Here is a 14,464-nt window from a genome sequence, read left to right as displayed (position 1 = left end):
GAAGTACCAATGCTATTAGTGCATTGGTTTCATTGTTAAGTGTTCTGTTTAATATTTTGGCTTAAACAAGTTTATATATGCAAAAATTATAATATGTTACCTAATACAATCTTAAAATGTGTCTACTCTCACAGAAAATCATTCAGTATATGATAGTGAATGAATTGTAGTCTGAAAATTTGTGGATAATGTTATGCAACTGAAAATTGGTTGACAATTTCTATATCAAGTTTTATGAATGGGTCCAATAATGTCACCATGAGTTAAAAGAGGAATTCATATGGCCTATCTAAACCATCAACAAAATGTAGCTAAGGTTATACTTTCAGGGATCATTTCTATAGGCAATGATGGGAGAAATGTGCTTGAAAGTGTCCAAACTCATCAACCACCATGATGAGATTAAGAGCTCTCTTCTCAGCATGAAGGCAGTTAGCAACTCTGTTTCATGCAGATGTTGTTAGCTTTTGATGACTGTCCTACTTCCTAATAAAGAAGTGGTAGAAGAGAGCTCATTCAGAGTGGCTGATTACACACTTTAAAATCAACTATGGTTATTTAAAACTAAGTTTGTATAATGTTTAATATCCTTGAAAGAATACGCATTGATGTTTCAACATTCCTGAATCAGAATGTTTTTTATTATATAGCAATAAAAGCAATGTCTAAGAGTATTATTTTACATTTTAATTTTAACCTTCTTTAAGTGGTTGATGTCAATGATGACTTGAAAAATGTAAAGTGTGCTTTCCTTAAAAGAACCTTTTGTTTGCAGTGTATTTGTTTAATAATTGTTTAATTCTTTAGCAAATCAGCAATTAATGCAAGCCACTAGTTTATTTCCTATATGCAATATAAGAAATTTTGAAGTACCAATGCTATTAGTGCATTGGTTTCATTGTTAAGTGTTCTGTTTAATATTTTGGTTTAAACAAATTTATATATGCAAAAATTATAATATGTTACCTAATACAATCTTAAAATGTGTCTACTCTCACAGAAAATCATTCAGTATATGATAGTGAATGAATTGTAGTCTGAAAATTTGTGGAGAATGTTATGCAACTGAATATTGGTTGACAATTTCTATATCAAGTTTTATGCATGGGTCCTAAAATGTCACTATGAGTTAAAAGAGGAATTTATATGGCCTATCTAAACCATCAACCAAATGTAGCTAAGATTATACTTTCAGGGATCATTTCTATAGGCAATGATGGGAGAAATGTGCTTGAAAGTGTCCAAACTCGCCAACCACCATGATGAGTTTAAGAGCTCTCTTCTCAGCATGAAGGCAGTTAGCAACTCTGTTTCATGCAGATGTTGTTAGCTTTTGATGACTGTCCTACTTCTTAATAAAGAAGTGGTAGAAGAGGGCTCATTCAGAGTGCCTGATTACACACTTTAAAATCAACTATGGTTATTTAAAACTAAGTTTGTATAATGTTTAATATCCTTGAAAGAATACGCATTGATGTTTCAACATTCCTGAATCAGAATGTTTTTTATGATATAGCAATTAAAGCAATGTCTAAGAGTATTATTTTACATTTTAATTTTAACCTTCTTTAAGTGGTTCATGTCAATGAGGACTTGAAAAATGTAAAGTGTGCTTTCCTTAAAAGAACCTTTTGTTTGCAGTGTATTTGTTTAATAATTGTTTAATTCTTTAGCAAATCAGCAATTAATGCAAGCCACTAGTTTATTTCCTATATGCAATATAAGAAATTTTGTAGTAGCAATGCTATTAGTGCATTGGTTTCATTGTTAAGTGTTCTGATTAATATTTTGGCTTAAATAAGTTTATATATGCAAAAAGTATAACATGTTACCTAATACAATCTTAAAATGTGTCTACTCTCACAGAAAATCATTCAGTATATGATAGTGAATGAATTGTAGTCTGAAAATTTGTGGAGAATGTTATGCAACTGAATATTGGTTGACAATTTCTATATCAAGTTTTATGCATGGGTCCTAAAATGTCACTATGAGTTAAAAGAGGAATTTATATGGCCTATCTAAACCATCAACCAAATGTAGCTAAGATTATACTTTCAGGGATCATTTCTATAGGCAATGATGGGAGAAATGTGCTTGAAAGTGTCCAAACTCGCCAACCACCATGATGAGTTTAAGAGCTCTCTTCTCAGCATGAAGGCAGTTAGCAACTCTGTTTCATGCAGATGTTGTTAGCTTTTGATGACTGTCCTACTTCTTAATAAAGAAGTGGTAGAAGAGGGCTCATTCAGAGTGGCTGATTACACACTTTAAAATCAACTATGGTTATTTAAAACTAAGTTTGTATAATGTTTAATATCCTTGAAAGAATACGCATTGATGTTTCAACATTCCTGAATCAGAATGTTTTTTATGATATAGCAATTAAAGCAATGTCTAAGAGTATTATTTTACATTTTAATTTTAACCTTCTTTAAGTGGTTCATGTCAATGAGGACTTGAAAAATGTAAAGTGTGCTTTCCTTAAAAGAACCTTTTGTTTGCAGTGTATTTGTTTAATAATTGTTTAATTCTTTAGCAAATCAGCAATTAATGCAAGCCACTAGTTTATTTCCTATATGCAATATAAGAAATTTTGTAGTAGCAATGCTATTAGTGCATTGGTTTCATTGTTAAGTGTTCTGATTAATATTTTGGCTTAAATAAGTTTATATATGCAAAAAGTATAACATGTTACCTAATACAATCTTAAAATGTGTCTACTCTCACAGAAAATCATTCAGTATATGATAGTGAATGGATTGTAGTCTGAAAATTTGTGGAGAATGTTATGCAACTGAAAATTGGTTGACAATTTCTATATCAAGTTTTATGAATGGGTCCAAAAATTTCTCCATGAGTTAAAAGAGGAATTCATATGGCCTATCTAAACCATCAACAAAATGTATTTAAGACTATACTTTCAGGGATCATTTCTATAGGCAATGATGGGAGAAATGTGCTTGAAAGTGTCCAAACTCGCCAACCACCATGATGAGTTTAAGAGCTCTCTTCTCAGCATGAAGGCAGTTAGCAACTCTGTTTCATGCAGATGTTGTTAGCTTTTGATGACTGTCCTACTTCTTAATAAAGAAGTGGTAGAAGAGGGCTCATTCAGAGTGGCTGATTACACACTTTAAAATCAACTATGGTTATTTAAAAGTTAGTTTGTATAATGTTTAATATCCTTGAAAGAATACGCATTGATGTTTCAACATTCCTAAATCAGAATGTTTTTTTTATGATATAGGAATAAAAGCAATGTCTAAGAGTATTATTTTACATTTTAATTGTAACCTTCTTTAAGTGGTTCATGTCAATGAGGACTTGAAAAATGTAAAGTGTGCTTTCCTTAAAAGAACATTTTGTTTGCAGTGTATTTGTTTAATAATTGTTTAATTCTTTAGCAAATCAGCAATTAATGCAAGCCACTAGTTTATTTCCTATATGCAATATAAGAAATTTTGAAGTACCAATGCTATTAGTGCATTGGTTTCATTGTTAAGTGTTCTGTTTAATATTTTGGCTTAAAACAAGTTTATATATGCAAAAATGATAACATGTTACCTAATACAATCTTAAAATGTGTCTACTCTCACAGAAAATCATTCAGTATATGATAGTGAATGAATTGTAGTCTGAAAATTTGTGGAGAATGTTATGCAACTGAAAATTGGTTGACAATTTCTATATCAAGTTTTATGAATGGGTCCAAAAATGTCACCATGAGTTAAAAGAGGAATTCATATGGCCTATCTAAACCATCAACAAAATGTATTTAAGACTATACTTTCAGGGATTATTTCTATAGGTAATTATGGGAAAAATGTGCTTGAAAGTGTCCAAACTCGCCAACCACCATGATGAGTTTAAGAGCTCTCTTCTCAGCATGAAGGCAGTTAGCAACTCTGTTTCATGCAGATGTTGTTAGCTTTTGATGACTGTCCTACTTCTTAATAAAGAAGTGGTAGAAGAGGGCTCATTCAGAGTGGCTGATTACACACTTTAAAATCAACTATGGTTATTTAAAACTAAGTTTGTATAATGTTTAATATCTTTGAAAGAATACGCATTGATGTTTCAACATTCCTGAATCAGAATGTTTTTTATGATATAGCAATTAAAGCAATGTCTAAGAGTATTATTTTACATATTAATTGTAACCTTCTTTAAGTGGTTCATGTCAATGAGGACTTGAAAAATGTAAAGTGTGCTTTCCTTAAAAGAACCTTTTGTTTGCAGTGTATTTGTTTAATAATTGTTTAATTCTTTAGCAAATCAGCAATTAATGCAAGCCACTAGTTTATTTCCTATATGCAATATAAGAAATATTGAAGTACCAATGCTATTAGTGCATTGGTTTCATTGTTAAGTGTTCTGTTTAATATTTTGGCTTAAACAAGTTTATATATGCAAAAATTATAATATGTTACCTAATACAATCTTAAAATGTGTCTACTCTCACAGAAAATCATTCAGTATATGATAGTGAATGAATTGTAGTCTGAAAATTTGTGGATAATGTTATGCAACTGAAAATTGGTTGACAATTTCTATATCAAGTTTTATGAATTGGTCCAAAAATGTCACCATGAGTTAAAAGAGGAATTCATATGGCTAATCTAAACCATCAACAAAATGTAATTAAGACTATACTTCCAGGGATCATTTCTATAGGCAATGATGGGAGAAATGTGTTTGAAAGTGTCCAAACTCGCCAACCACCATGATGAGTTTAAGAGCTCTCTTCTCAGCATGAAGGCAGTTAGCAACTCTGTTTCATGCAGATGTTGTTAGCTTTTGATGACTGTCCTACTTCTTAATAAAGAAGTGGTAGAAGAGGGCTCATTCAGAGTGGCTGATTACACACTTTAAAATCAACTATGGTTATTTAAAACTAAGTTTGTATAATGTTTAATATCTTTGAAAGAATACGCATTGATGTTTCAACATTCCTGAATCAGAATGTTTTTTATGATATAGGAATAAAAGCAATGTCTAAGAGTATTATTTTACATTTTAATTTTAACCTTCTTTAAGTGGTTCATGTCAATGATGACTTGAAAAATGTAAAGTGTGCTTTCCTTAAAAGAACCTTTTGTTTGCAGTGTATTTGTTTAATAATTGTTTAATTCTTTAGCAAATCAGCAATTAATGCAAGCCACTAGTTTATTTCCTATATGCAATATAAGAAATTTTGAAGTACCAATGCTATTAGTGCATTGGTTTTATTGTTAAGTGTTCTGTTTAATATTTTGGCTTAAACAAGTTTATATATGCAAAAATGATAATATGTTACCTAATACAATCTTAAAATGTGTCTACTCTCACAGAAAATCATTCAGTATATGATAGTGAATGAATTGTAGTCTGAAAATTTGTGGAGAATGTTATGCAACTGAAAATTGGTGGACAATTTCTATATCAAGTTTTATGAATGGGTCCAAAAATGTCACCATGAGTTAAAAGAGGAATTCATATGGCCTATCTAAACCATCAACAAAATGTATTTAAGACTATACTTGCAGGGATCATTTCTATAGGCAATGATGGGAGAAATGTGCTTGAAAGTGTCCAAACTCGCCAACCACCATGATGAGTTTAAGAGCTCTCTTCTCAGCATGAAGGCAGTTAGCAACTCTGTTTCATGCAGATGTTGTTAGCTTTTGATGACTGTCCTACTTCTTAATAAAGAAGTGGTAGAAGAGGGCTCATTCAGAGTGGCTGATTACACACTTTAAAATCAACTATGGTTATTTAAAACTAAGTTTGTATAATGTTTAATATCCTTGAAAGAATACGCATTGATGTTTCAACATTCCTGAATCAGAATGTTTTTTATGATATAGCAATTAAAGCAATGTCTAAGAGTATTATTTTACATTTTAATTTTAACCTTCTTTAAGTGGTTCATGTCAATGATGACTTGAAAAATGTAAAGTGTGCTTTCCTTAAAAGAACCTTTTGTTTGCAGTGTATTTGTTTAATAATTGTTTAATTCTTTAGCAAATCAGCAATTAATGCAAGCCACTAGTTTATTTCCTATATGCAATATAAGAAATTTTGAAGTACCAATGCCATTAGTGCATTGGTTTCATTGTTAAGTGTTCTGTTTAATATTTTGGTTTAAACAAATTTATATATGCAAAAATTATAATATGTTACCTAATACAATCTTAAAATGTGTCTACTCTCACAGAAAATCATTCAGTATATGATAGTGAATGAATTGTAGTCTGAAAATTTGTGGAGAATGTTATGCAACTGAATATTGGTTGACAATTTCTATATCAAGTTTTATGCATGGGTCCTAAAATGTCACTATGAGTTAAAAGAGGAATTTATATGGCCTATCTAAACCATCAACCAAATGTAGCTAAGATTATACTTTCAGGGATCATTTCTATAGGCAATGATGGGAGAAATGTGCTTGAAAGTGTCCAAACTCGCCAACCACCATGATGAGTTTAAGAGCTCTCTTCTCAGCATGAAGGCAGTTAGCAACTCTGTTTCATGCAGATGTTGTTAGCTTTTGATGACTGTCCTACTTCTTAATAAAGAAGTGGTAGAAGAGGGCTCATTCAGAGTGGCTGATTACACACTTTAAAATCAACTATGGTTATTTAAAACTAAGTTTGTATAATGTTTAATATCCTTGAAAGAATACGCATTGATGTTTCAACATTCCTGAATCAGAATGTTTTTTTTATGATATAGGAATAAAAGCAATGTCTAAGAGTATTATTTTACATTTTAATTGTAACCTTCTTTAAGTGGTTCATGTCAATGAGGACTTGGAAAATGTAAAGTGTGCTTTCCTTAAAAGAACCTTTTGTTTGCAGTGTATTTGTTTAATAATTGTTTAATTCTTTAGCAAATCAGCAATTAATGCAAGCCACTAGTTTATTTCCTATATGCAATATAAGAAATTTTGTAGTAGCAATGCTATTAGTGCATTGGTTTCATTGTTAAGTGTTCTGATTAATATTTTGGCTTAAACAAGTTTATATATGCAAAAAGTATAACATGTTACCTAATACAATCTTAAAATGTGTCTACTCTCACAGAAAATCATTCAGTATATGATAGTGAATGAATTGTAGTCTGAAAATTTGTGGAGAATGTTATGCAACTGAAAATTGGTTGACAATTTCTATATCAAGTTTTATGAATGGGTCCAAAAATGTCTCCATGAGTTAAAAGAGGAATTCATATGGCCTATCTAAACCATCAACAAAATGTATTTAAGACTATACTTTCAGGGATCATTTCTATAGGCAATGATGGGAGAAATGTGCTTGAAAGTGTCCAAACTCGCCAACCGCCATGATGAGTTTAAGAGCTCTCTTCTCAGCATGAAGGCAGTTAGCAACTCTGTTTCATGCAGATGTTGTTAGCTTTTGATGACTGTCCTACTTCTTAATAAAGAAGTGGTAGAAGAGGGCTCATTCAGAGTGGCTGATTACACACTTTAAAGTCAACTATGGTTATTTAAAACTAAGTTTGTATAATGTTTAATATCTTTGAAAGAATACGCATTGATGTTTCAACATTCCTGAATCAGAATGTTTTTTATGATATAGCAATTAAAGCAATGTCTAAGAGTATTATTTTACATATTAATTGTAACCTTCTTTAAGTGGTTCATGTCAATGAGGACTTGAAAAATGTAAAGTGTGCTTTTCTTAAAAGAACCTTTTGTTTGCAGTGTATTTGTTTAATAATTGTTTAATTCTTTAGCAAATCAGCAATTAATGCAAGCCACTAGTTTATTTCCTATATGCAATATAAGAAATATTGAAGTACCAATGCTATTAGTGCATTGGTTTCATTGTTAAGTGTTCTGTTTAATATTTTGGTTTAAACAAATTTATATATGCAAAAATTATAATATGTTACCTAATACAATCTTAAAATGTGTCTACTCTCACAGAAAATCATTCAGTATATGATAGTGAATGAATTGTAGTCTGAAAATTTGTGGAGAATGTTATGCAACTGAATATTGGTTGACAATTTCTATATCAAGTTTTATGCATGGGTCCTAAAATGTCACTATGAGTTAAAAGAGGAATTTATATGGCCTATCTAAACCATCAACCAAATGTAGCTAAGATTATACTTTCAGGGATCATTTCTATAGGCAATGATGGGAGAAATGTGCTTGAAAGTGTCCAAACTCGCCAACCACCATGATGAGTTTAAGAGCTCTCTTCTCAGCATGAAGGCAGTTAGCAACTCTGTTTCATGCAGATGTTGTTAGCTTTTGATGACTGTCCTACTTCTTAATAAAGAAGTGGTAGAAGAGGGCTCATTCAGAGTGGCTGATTACACACTTTAAAATCAACTATGGTTATTTAAAACTAAGTTTGTATAATGTTTAATATCCTTGAAAGAATACGCATTGATGTTTCAACATTCCTGAATCAGAATGTTTTTTTTATGATATAGGAATAAAAGCAATGTCTAAGAGTATTATTTTACATTTTAATTGTAACCTTCTTTAAGTGGTTCATGTCAATGAGGACTTGGAAAATGTAAAGTGTGCTTTCCTTAAAAGAACCTTTTGTTTGCAGTGTATTTGTTTAATAATTGTTTAATTCTTTAGCAAATCAGCAATTAATGCAAGCCACTAGTTTATTTCCTATATGCAATATAAGAAATTTTGTAGTAGCAATGCTATTAGTGCATTGGTTTCATTGTTAAGTGTTCTGATTAATATTTTGGCTTAAACAAGTTTATATATGCAAAAAGTATAACATGTTACCTAATACAATCTTAAAATGTGTCTACTCTCACAGAAAATCATTCAGTATATGATAGTGAATGAATTGTAGTCTGAAAATTTGTGGAGAATGTTATGCAACTGAAAATTGGTTGACAATTTCTATATCAAGTTTTATGAATGGGTCCAAAAATGTCACCATGAGTTAAAAGAGGAATTCATATGGCCTATCTAAACCATCAACAAAATGTATTTAAGACTATACTTTCAGGGATCATTTCTATAGGCAATGATGGGAGAAATGTGCTTGAAAGTGTCCAAACTCGCCACCCACCATGATGAGTTTAAGAGCTCTCTTCTCAGCATGAAGGCAGTTAGCAACTCTGTTTCATGCAGATGTTGTTAGCTTTTGATGACTGTCCTACTTCTTAATAAAGAAGTGGTAGAAGAGGGCTCATTCAGAGTGGCTGATTACACACTTTAAAATCAACTATGGTTATTTAAAACTAAGTTTGTATAATGTTTAATATCTTTGAAAGAATACGCATTGATGTTTCAACATTCCTGAATCAGAATGTTTTTTATGATGTAGCAATTAAAGCAATGTCTAAGAGTATTATTTTACATATTAATTGTAACCTTCTTTAAGTGGTTCATGTCAATGAGGACTTGAAAAATGTAAAGTGTGCTTTCCTTAAAAGAACCTTTTGTTTGCAGTGTATTTGTTTAATAATTGTTTAATTCTTTAGCAAATCAGCAATTAATGCAAGCCACTAGTTTATTTCCTATATGCAATATAAGAAATATTGAAGTACCAATGCTATTAGTGCATTGGTTTCATTGTTAAGTGTTCTGTTTAATATTTTGTCTTAAACAAGTTTATATATGCAAAAATTATAATATGTTACCTAATACAATCTTAAAATGTGTCTACTCTCACAGAAAATCATTCAGTATATGATAGTGAATGAATTGTAGTCTGAAAATTTGTGGATAATGTTATGCAACTGAATATTGGTTGACAATTTCTATATCAAGTTTTATGCATGGGTCCTAAAATGTCACTATGAGTTAAAAGAGGAATTTATATGGCCTATCTAAACCATCAACCAAATGTAGCTAAGATTATACTTTCAGGGATCATTTCTATAGGCAATGATGGGAGAAATGTGCTTGAAAGTGTCCAAACTCGCCAACCACCATGATGAGTTTAAGAGCTCTCTTCTCAGCATGAAGGCAGTTAGCAACTCTGTTTCATGCAGATGTTGTTAGCTTTTGATGACTGTCCTACTTCTTAATAAAGAAGTGGTAGAAGAGGGCTCATTCAGAGTGGCTGATTACACACTTTAAAATCAACTATGGTTATTTAAAACTAAGTTTGTATAATGTTTAATATCCTTGAAAGAATACGCATTGATGTTTCAACATTCCTGAATCAGAATGTTTTTTTTATGATATAGGAATAAAAGCAATGTCTAAGAGTATTATTTTACATTTTAATTGTAACCTTCTTTAAGTGGTTCATGTCAATGAGGACTTGGAAAATGTAAAGTGTGCTTTCCTTAAAAGAACCTTTTGTTTGCAGTGTATTTGTTTAATAATTGTTTAATTCTTTAGCAAATCAGCAATTAATGCAAGCCACTAGTTTATTTCCTATATGCAATATAAGAAATTTTGTAGTAGCAATGCTATTAGTGCATTGGTTTCATTGTTAAGTGTTCTGATTAATATTTTGGCTTAAACAAGTTTATATATGCAAAAAGTATAACATGTTACCTAATACAATCTTAAAATGTGTCTACTCTCACAGAAAATCATTCAGTATATGATAGTGAATGAATTGTAGTCTGAAAATTTGTGGAGAATGTTATGCAACTGAAAATTGGTTGACAATTTCTATATCAAGTTTTATGAATGGGTCCAAAAATGTCTCCATGAGTTAAAAGAGGAATTCATATGGCCTATCTAAAACATCAACAAAATGTATTTAAGACTATACTTTCAGGGATCATTTCTATAGGCAATGATGGGAGAAATGTGCTTGAAAGTGTCCAAACTCGCCAACCACCATGATGAGTTTAAGAGCTCTCTTCTCAGCATGAAGGCAGTTAGCAACTCTGTTTCATGCAGATGTTTTTAGCTTTTGATGACTGTCCTACTTCTTAATAAAGAAGTGGTAGAAGAGGGCTCATTCAGAGTGGCTGATTACACACTTTAGAATCAACTATGGTTATTTAAAAGTAAGTTTGTATACTGTTTAATATCCTTGAAAGAATACGCATTGATGTTTCAACATTCCTAAATCAGAATGTTTTTTTATGATATAGGAATAAAAGCAATGTCTAAGAGTATTATTTTACATTTTAATTGTAACCTTCTTTAAGTGGTTCATGTCAATGAGGACTTGAAAAATGTGAAGTGTGCTTTCCTTAAAAGAACATTTTGTTTGCAGTGTATTTGTTTAATAATTGTTTAATTCTTTAGCAAATCAGCAATTAATGCAAGCCACTAGTTTATTTCCTATATGCAATATAAGAAATTTTGAAGTACCAATGCTATTAGTGCATTGGTTTCATTGTTAAGTGTTCTGTTTAATATTTTGGCTTAAACAAGTTTATATATGCAAAAATGATAACATGTTACCTAATACAATCTTAAAATGTGTCTACTCTCACAGAAAATCATTCAGTATATGATAGTGAATGAATTGTAGTCTGAAAATTTGTGGAGAATGTTATGCAACTGAAAATTGGTTGACAATTTCTATATGAAGTTTTATGAATGGGTCCAAAAATGTCACCATGAGTTAAAAGAGGAATTCATATGGCCTATCTAAACCATCAACAAAATGTATTTAAGACTATACTTTCAGGGATCATTTCTATAGGCAATGATGGGAGAAATGTGCTTGAAAGTGTCCAAACTCGCCAACCACCATGATGAGTTTAAGAGCTCTCTTCTCAGCATGAAGGCAGTTAGCAACTCTGTTTCATGCAGATGTTGTTAGCTTTTGATGACTGTCCTACTTCTTAATAAAGAAGTGGTAGAAGAGGGCTCATTCAGAGTGGCTGATTACACACTTTAAAATCAACTATGGTTATTTAAAACTAAGTTTGTATAATGTTTAATATCTTTGAAAGAATACGCATTGATGTTTCAACATTCCTGAATCAGAATGTTTTTTATGATATAGCAATTAAAGCAATGTCTAAGAGTATTATTTTACATATTAATTGTAACCTTCTTTAAGTGGTTCATGTCAATGAGGACTTGAAAAATGTAAAGTGTGCTTTCCTTAAAAGAACCTTTTGTTTGCAGTGTATTTGTTTAATAATTGTTTAATTCTTTAGCAAATCAGCAATTAATGCAAGCCACTAGTTTATTTCCTATATGCAATATAAGAAATATTGAAGTACCAATGCTATTAGTGCATTGGTTTCATTGTTAAGTGTTCTGTTTAATATTTTGGCTTAAACAAGTTTATATATGCAAAAATTATAATATGTTACCTAATACAATCTTAAATGTGTCTACTCTCACAGAAAATCATTCAGTATATGATAGTGAATGAATTGTAGTCTGAAAATTTGTGGATAATGTTAAACAACTGAATATTGGTTGACAATTTTTATATCAAGTTTTATGCATGGGTCCTAAAATGTCACTATGAGTTAAAAGAGGAATTTATATGGCCTATCTAAACCATCAACCAAATGTAGCTAAGATTATACTTTCAGGGATCATTTCTATAGGCAATGATGGGAGAAATGTGCTTGAAAGTGTCCAAACTCGCCAACCACCATGATGAGTTTAAGAGCTCTCTTCTCAGCATGAAGGCAGTTAGCAACTCTGTTTCATGCAGATGTTGTTAGCTTTTGATGACTGTCCTACTTCTTAATAAAGAAGTGGTAGAAGAGGGCTCATTCAGAGTGGCTGATTACACACTTTAAAATCAACTATGGTTATTTAAAACTAAGTTTGTATAATGTTTAATATCCTTGAAAGAATACGCATTGATGTTTCAACATTCCTGAATCAGAATGTTTTTTTTATGATATAGGAATAAAAGCAATGTCTAAGAGTATTATTTTACATTTTAATTGTAACCTTCTTTAAGTGGTTCATGTCAATGAGGACTTGGAAAATGTAAAGTGTGCTTTCCTTAAAAGAACCTTTTGTTTGCAGTGTATTTGTTTAATAATTGTTTAATTCTTTAGCAAATCAGCAATTAATGCAAGCCACTAGTTTATTTCCTATATGCAATACAAGAAATTTTGTAGTAGCAATGCTATTAGTGCATTGGTTTCATTGTTAAGTGTTCTTATTATTATTTTGGCTTAAACAAGTTTATATATGCAAAAAGTATAACATGTTACCTAATACAATCTTAAAATGTGTCTACTCTCACAGAAAATCATTCAGTATATGATAGTGAATGAATTGTAGTCTGAAAATTTGTGGAGAATGTTATGCAACTGAAAATTGGTTGACAATTTCTATATCAAGTTTTATGAATGGGTCCAAAAATGTCTCCATGAGTTAAAAGAGGAATTCATATGGCCTATCTAAACCATCAACAACATGTATTTAAGACTATACTTTCAGGGATCATTTCTATAGGCAATGATGGGAGAAATGTGTTTGAAAGTGTCCAAACTTGCCAACCACCATGATGAGTTTAAGAGCTCTCTTCTCAGCATGAAGGCAGTTAGCAACTCTGTTTCATGCAGATGTTTTTAGCTTTTGATGACTGTCCTACTTCTTAATAAAGAAGTGGTAGAAGAGGGCTCGTTCAGAGTGGCTGATTACACACTTTAAAATCAACTATGGTTATTTAAAAGTAAGTTTGTATAATGTTTAATATCCTTGAAAGAATACGCATTGATGTTTCAACATTCCTAAATCAGAATGTTTTTTTATGATATAGGAATAAAAGCAATGTCTAAGAGTATTATTTTACATTTTAATTGTAACCTTCTTTAAGTGGTTCATGTCAATGATGACTTGAAAAATGTGAAGTGTGCTTTCCTTAAAAGAACATTTTGTTTGCAGTGTATTTGTTTAATAATTGTTTAATTCTTTAGCAAATCAGCAATTAATGCAAGCCACTAGTTTATTTCCTATATGCAATATAAGAAATTTTGAAGTACCAATGCTATTAGTGCATTGGTTTCATTGTTAAGTGTTCTGTTTAATATTTTGGCTTAAACAAGTTTATATATGCAAAAATGATAACATGTTACCTAATACAATCTTAAAATGTGTCTACTCTCACAGAAAATCATTCAGTATATGATAGTGAATGAATTGTAGTCTGAAAATTTGTGGAGAATGTTATGCAACTGAAAATTGGTTGACAATTTCTATATCAAGTTTTATGAATGGGTCCAAAAATGTCACCATGAGTTAAAAGAGGAATTCATATGGCCTATCTAAACCATCAACAAAATGTATTTAAGACTATACTTTCAGGGATCATTTCTATAGGCAATGATGGGAGAAATGTGCTTGAAAGTGTCCAAACTCGCCAACCACCATGATGAGTTTAAGAGCTCTCTTCTCAGCATGAAGGCAGTTAGCAACTCTGTTTCATGCAGATGTTGTTAGCTTTTGATGACTGTCCTACTTCTTAATAAAGAAGTGGTAGAAGAGGGCTCATTCAGAGTGGCTGATTACACACTTTAAAATCAACTATGGTTATTTAAAACTAAGTTTGTATAATGTTTAATATCTTTGAAA

General features: G+C 30.9%; 17 non-coding genes across 17 annotated transcripts; all 17 read left to right on the top strand.

Moving 5' to 3' along the window:
- Positions 1 to 313: 313 nt before the first annotated feature.
- On the top strand, positions 314 to 526 carry LOC135053454 (small nucleolar RNA U3). The gene has a single exon (XR_010242803.1). It is a non-coding gene; the product is annotated as a small nucleolar RNA U3 (small nucleolar RNA).
- Positions 527 to 1,179: 653 nt separating this feature from the next.
- On the top strand, positions 1,180 to 1,392 carry LOC135053674 (small nucleolar RNA U3). The gene has a single exon (XR_010242996.1). It is a non-coding gene; the product is annotated as a small nucleolar RNA U3 (small nucleolar RNA).
- Positions 1,393 to 2,045: 653 nt separating this feature from the next.
- LOC135053278 (small nucleolar RNA U3) lies at positions 2,046 to 2,258 on the top strand. The gene has a single exon (XR_010242650.1). It is a non-coding gene; the product is annotated as a small nucleolar RNA U3 (small nucleolar RNA).
- Positions 2,259 to 2,911: 653 nt separating this feature from the next.
- On the top strand, positions 2,912 to 3,124 carry LOC135053159 (small nucleolar RNA U3). Its single transcript, XR_010242545.1, has one exon. It is a non-coding gene; the product is annotated as a small nucleolar RNA U3 (small nucleolar RNA).
- Positions 3,125 to 3,780: 656 nt separating this feature from the next.
- On the top strand, positions 3,781 to 3,993 carry LOC135053578 (small nucleolar RNA U3). The gene has a single exon (XR_010242911.1). It is a non-coding gene; the product is annotated as a small nucleolar RNA U3 (small nucleolar RNA).
- Positions 3,994 to 4,646: 653 nt separating this feature from the next.
- Positions 4,647 to 4,859, top strand: LOC135053188 (small nucleolar RNA U3). Its single transcript, XR_010242571.1, has one exon. It is a non-coding gene; the product is annotated as a small nucleolar RNA U3 (small nucleolar RNA).
- A 653-nt stretch (positions 4,860 to 5,512) lies between these two features.
- Positions 5,513 to 5,725, top strand: LOC135053345 (small nucleolar RNA U3). The gene has a single exon (XR_010242708.1). It is a non-coding gene; the product is annotated as a small nucleolar RNA U3 (small nucleolar RNA).
- Positions 5,726 to 6,378: 653 nt separating this feature from the next.
- On the top strand, positions 6,379 to 6,591 carry LOC135053277 (small nucleolar RNA U3). The gene has a single exon (XR_010242649.1). It is a non-coding gene; the product is annotated as a small nucleolar RNA U3 (small nucleolar RNA).
- Positions 6,592 to 7,246: 655 nt separating this feature from the next.
- LOC135053230 (small nucleolar RNA U3) lies at positions 7,247 to 7,459 on the top strand. Its single transcript, XR_010242608.1, has one exon. It is a non-coding gene; the product is annotated as a small nucleolar RNA U3 (small nucleolar RNA).
- A 653-nt stretch (positions 7,460 to 8,112) lies between these two features.
- LOC135053276 (small nucleolar RNA U3) lies at positions 8,113 to 8,325 on the top strand. The gene has a single exon (XR_010242648.1). It is a non-coding gene; the product is annotated as a small nucleolar RNA U3 (small nucleolar RNA).
- Positions 8,326 to 8,980: 655 nt separating this feature from the next.
- Positions 8,981 to 9,193, top strand: LOC135053231 (small nucleolar RNA U3). The gene has a single exon (XR_010242609.1). It is a non-coding gene; the product is annotated as a small nucleolar RNA U3 (small nucleolar RNA).
- A 653-nt stretch (positions 9,194 to 9,846) lies between these two features.
- LOC135053275 (small nucleolar RNA U3) lies at positions 9,847 to 10,059 on the top strand. Its single transcript, XR_010242647.1, has one exon. It is a non-coding gene; the product is annotated as a small nucleolar RNA U3 (small nucleolar RNA).
- A 655-nt stretch (positions 10,060 to 10,714) lies between these two features.
- On the top strand, positions 10,715 to 10,927 carry LOC135053398 (small nucleolar RNA U3). The gene has a single exon (XR_010242754.1). It is a non-coding gene; the product is annotated as a small nucleolar RNA U3 (small nucleolar RNA).
- A 654-nt stretch (positions 10,928 to 11,581) lies between these two features.
- LOC135053158 (small nucleolar RNA U3) lies at positions 11,582 to 11,794 on the top strand. Its single transcript, XR_010242544.1, has one exon. It is a non-coding gene; the product is annotated as a small nucleolar RNA U3 (small nucleolar RNA).
- A 652-nt stretch (positions 11,795 to 12,446) lies between these two features.
- Positions 12,447 to 12,659, top strand: LOC135053274 (small nucleolar RNA U3). The gene has a single exon (XR_010242646.1). It is a non-coding gene; the product is annotated as a small nucleolar RNA U3 (small nucleolar RNA).
- A 655-nt stretch (positions 12,660 to 13,314) lies between these two features.
- On the top strand, positions 13,315 to 13,527 carry LOC135053473 (small nucleolar RNA U3). Its single transcript, XR_010242820.1, has one exon. It is a non-coding gene; the product is annotated as a small nucleolar RNA U3 (small nucleolar RNA).
- Positions 13,528 to 14,181: 654 nt separating this feature from the next.
- On the top strand, positions 14,182 to 14,394 carry LOC135053157 (small nucleolar RNA U3). The gene has a single exon (XR_010242543.1). It is a non-coding gene; the product is annotated as a small nucleolar RNA U3 (small nucleolar RNA).
- Positions 14,395 to 14,464: the final 70 nt, after the last annotated feature.

Source organism: Pseudophryne corroboree, chromosome 2, assembly GCF_028390025.1.
Source record: "Pseudophryne corroboree isolate aPseCor3 chromosome 2, aPseCor3.hap2, whole genome shotgun sequence".
Lineage (NCBI taxonomy): Eukaryota > Metazoa > Chordata > Amphibia > Anura > Myobatrachidae > Pseudophryne > Pseudophryne corroboree.
Note: the sequence above shows the minus strand (reverse complement) of the source record. Positions and strands in the feature narration are given on the sequence as shown.